Here is a 4,193-nt window from a genome sequence, read left to right as displayed (position 1 = left end):
TTCAAGTGCATCAGCCTGTTCATACCCCTGTGTTATTACAGCTCCCCCTTAAAGAAGAAGATTAGCACTCCATTTAACAGCTCTTTATATGACAACACACCATAAATTAAATTCAGTATAGAAGGAAGTATTTGCATGCCTGGGCTTAGTTTCTGAGACTTTCTGTTAGGAGTAGAGCAATATCCCGAATTAAGATGCTGTTAGAGCTCTGGGGTTTGCCAGAGCCCCATAAAGAAATGAGAACAGGCTATAATGGGGAAACTGGCCAACTGTCTTACTTGTCAGGCAAATGTTCTGGGATGGGTAAAGGTGTGAAGTGTCTGGGACAAACACAGAACCATGTGTGGGTGGGGGAAGGAGGGATTTTTGAGCAGCCTCTTGCCATTGGCATTCTGGAGAGATTGGAGATAGTAGCTTTGGATGCTGCTCTTGTGCCATTGAGATCAGCATCTGGTCTTGGGACTAAGACCTCAGGCAGCCAAAGGCTGAAGATGATAGAATCATAGAATCATAGAACCATAGAATCATAGAATCATAGAATCATAGAATCACAGAATCAGCTGGGTTGGAAGGGACCTCTGAGATCATCAAGTCCAACCTTGACCCAAGAGACTTACAGAAGATTTAATGGGAAGACAGTAGGAAAATAGGAAACAGTGTGAGTAATTAAAATTATTTGCAAGGTCTGTCACAGTTTCTCTGTCACTGGAAATATCTCAAGCTCAAGGAATACTCAGCCAATGCAGACTCGGATATTATGCATTGATAGATGAGATTCAGGTGGCTTGACTGGTCTCTAGTGGGGTGCACCCTCACCCTGGAGAATGGCAACTGTAGCTATATATAAAATAAAGGGGAGGGAAAAGCTACTGTCTGGAGGCATGTATCATGAGGTTTTGAATGTGAAATTCTTCTGGTGTGAGAGCACCAAAGAGAGGCATTTACGCCCGTTTGTTTTCTCTGACAAGAGAAGGCAGACTGGACACTTGGACTACACTAAATAACCAAAACCTGGGAATAATTCAGACAAAGTAGTGGACTGAGTGAGAAGTGCTGGTGTGAGTTGTGGAACTCACTGCTGCAGGACACTGCAGGGCGGGAAGCTCATTCTGAGGTAACAAATGAGCAGACCTTGGAATGAGGTAGGGAAGATCCAGAACGTGGTTTCTCACCTCTCCTCTTGCTCTCAAGAGAGTTCTGCAAGGCACATTAACCTTCATAACTGTGTCTGTAGATCATTCCCTCCTGAGACAGGCTCCCGTGAGGGAGAGGTCTTTGGTACTGCTTTACTCATGCTGTTTTGAGTGGAGGTAGACGCAAGGCAAGGCTGTGGACCATGTGTAACACAGTGGGTGTGAGGGAGTGTTTCAGTTCTTTTAGACTTCCTTCATTAAGCTGCCTAAAAAGAAAAAAAAGAGCTAAAGGTGCTTAAACCGCATTGTGAAGCCCTTCTGGGCTACGGGAAGTGGAGTGGGAAAACAGGTAACACCCTGACTCCTTTGCACAAGGAGGATTGGCAACAAAGCAGTCCATATATAACATACATAATATATAAAAATACATATACAAAAATACATATGTATGCTGGTGTGTAGGGCTTGTAGTAACAGACACTTCATAGGTATGCCCTCACTCAAGAATGTGGTCACTGTACACAGACATTGAAATGCCAATTACTTATCACTGCAGTGCTGTTCAGCTCAGGAGAAATGGGAACAGAAGTGTATTTTTGGCTCTTATTAACAAGACACACTTTCAATTACAGGGCCCTATCCTGACCTCAATTACTCTGAGTGGCCTCTACACTGTAAGTGAGGTAGTTTGGTTATGCTGTGATACTGAGATGTGGATCTGTCCTGTTAGAGGCCTTTGTATTTTAAACTAAGAATCAAAACTATTGCAAGGATGGTTGCTCTTTAAAATAATAGTTGCTCTCATTAACTGTTCCAAGTGTGGTTCAAACTGGGCTGTAGAATTCATAATTAAAAGGAATGTGCATATTTTAGTCCATCCAAGATTCAGCTGCAATTAGCATTCCTATTAATATGCTGATTTATTCCCATACAGTCCCTGGTTACTCAGAGAGTGAGGCAGTGAACAAGATCAAAGACACGTGGTCCTGGCACTTCAGCATCTCCTGGGAAATCTCTGCTCCCTCCTGACAGGAACTTTTGCAGCTGTGGCTCTGGGACCTGGTTGTTGCTGCTCCTGGGCACTCGAAACTGTGGTGTCCTACTGCATATAGCTGCTTTCCTTGAAGTGTTTAAAGCAATTCCTCAGGAGTGGCAAAGGGTTCCACCCACACTACCTATTGGGAAAGCAGTTCCTGGGCCATGTTGCTTTGTTTTGCCCCAGCATCTTGTGGGAGGCCAAGGACACCCGTGGGAGCCTAGACAGGGTCTTTTTCCATCTAGGATACCAGCATGGAAGTAGTCTCAAGGTGGAATCTGTTCGCCAGGAGCTTTGTCTAATGAGCGCTGGTGGAGTCTGGCTCAGCTGCTACCAGTACAGCAGGTCCTGCTTTCTGTGGAGGAGAGGGAGGAAGAGGAGACAAGGAACAAATCTGCCTGTCCCCTTGGGTTCACTGGTCCATGGCTCCTGTAACAGCAAAGCAAGGCACAAATTTGTTGCAAAACCAGACAGGCTAGATTAGAACATTTTGTTCCATTTGTTTTTTGCACATCCAGCTCCTCCTCCCACGTTTCTGTGTGTACCATGGTGCAGATGTGCACAGCTGCTGTGACCTCCTCACTGGGCGTGTGTAGCACCAGGGCCATGTAGGGCTGTCCTTTCCTGTGCAAACCTCACTGTCTGGCTAACCCATTCTTGAGGATATGACATTTCCACATCATTTTGGGGAAAGCACACACTATCCCACACTCATGTGTAAGGTATCCTGTTGAGTCCTTTAAAGGCCAGCTTGGGGAGTCTGAAGTGATGAGTCACAAGGCAGAAGAAATAGGGAATTAGTGTTTTTTCACTTTTGCTCTTTGTGAGCATGGGGCATGATCTGCTTGCCAACATTATCTCAGAGCTTTTTCTTACAGATTCCTTCCTATTGCAGAGAGTTTTCTCCCACTCTCTTCCACTGGCACATTAGAGTGATTTCCCATGATTTTCTGCTGCGTGTTGTATGTTGGTCCTATAAGTGGCCCTTGGAAGCACAGCACCACTGCGTGTCAAGGTGCATGGAGGGACTGGCCATGGGCCCTTCATCTGAACTGGGTGGATGTTTTTAGGGCATTGGAGGCAGTGACCCTCTTCATTTGCCTTTGGAAAAGCAGCAGTGGCCCCGCTGTTGGCTGGGAAACTGCGAGCAGTGGCCACAGGCTGTGGTCCTGGGTCTGTCACCAACTGCTTTTATAACTCTGCCCAAGTTGTTTCCTGTGTTTTACGTCATGGAAACAGTATACAAGGATCATACACCTCTGAAGAGCTTTTTTCTCCAAACACACACATTGCTACCTGAGAATGAGAACACAGCTACAAATCACACGCCTTTTTCCTCCTGCCGTAAAAAGCCTACCTTCCTGTTTTAGTACAATACACCAGCTGTATATGACTGTATATTAGCTTTTGTAGCCCCAGATGTGCTGTTCAGTCTGCCACCTTCTCTTTTCCACCCTAACACCTGTACATTATTCTTGTCTCTTGTTTTTCACAGATGTCGATGGAAGGAGGAGGCGCGTTCCCGCAGGCAGAAGGGGACTGCACTTGTCGGAGGAAGCTGTAGATGGTGCTGTTGGCCCAGGAAAGCAAATCTGGGATCGTTATTTGTCGATAATAAAAGCTCCAATAAAAGCAATGCAAAACGAGCAAGTCAGAGGGACTGAGAAGACCAGGGCGGCTCAGAGCTGTGGGAGCACCTTGGTGGGTAAATCTCGAACTCCGGTGCCAAATGTTGGTCAGTGAAAAACGGGATGCAGAGGGACTGCATCGGGTGATCGTGGACCACTGCGGGATTCACCGGTACAAGGCTGAACAAAGCTGCTTTGTCTGTCCTCTGCACACCCGTGCCTGCCTACAGTGAAGCAGGATAGTGCTTTGCCCAGGCCAGTACTTCTTAGGCAAGGGCTGGAGGCTCTGGCAGGAGATGTGGCATGCCACAAGAGATTAGGAATAACTGAACTTCAGAGAAATATCTTCCTAATCCCTGTTCACTGGTTTATACCCTGAGGATTTTTATTTCTTCC

At 46.2% G+C, this 4,193-nt stretch overlaps 1 long non-coding RNA gene across 1 annotated transcript; it reads left to right on the top strand.

The window, feature by feature from the left end:
• Positions 1 to 572: 572 nt before the first annotated feature.
• Positions 573 to 3,801, top strand: LOC135413884 (uncharacterized). Its single transcript, XR_010430464.1, has 3 exons — positions 573 to 658; positions 1,766 to 1,807; positions 3,665 to 3,801. It is a non-coding gene; the product is annotated as an uncharacterized LOC135413884 (long non-coding RNA).
• The last annotated feature ends 392 nt before the right edge of the window (positions 3,802 to 4,193 follow it).

Source organism: Pseudopipra pipra, chromosome 4 (genome assembly GCF_036250125.1).
Source record: "Pseudopipra pipra isolate bDixPip1 chromosome 4, bDixPip1.hap1, whole genome shotgun sequence".
Classification (NCBI taxonomy): Eukaryota; Metazoa; Chordata; class Aves; order Passeriformes; family Pipridae; genus Pseudopipra; species Pseudopipra pipra.
The sequence above is the reverse complement of the archived record's forward strand: the minus strand, read 5'-3'. Positions and strand labels throughout refer to the sequence as shown.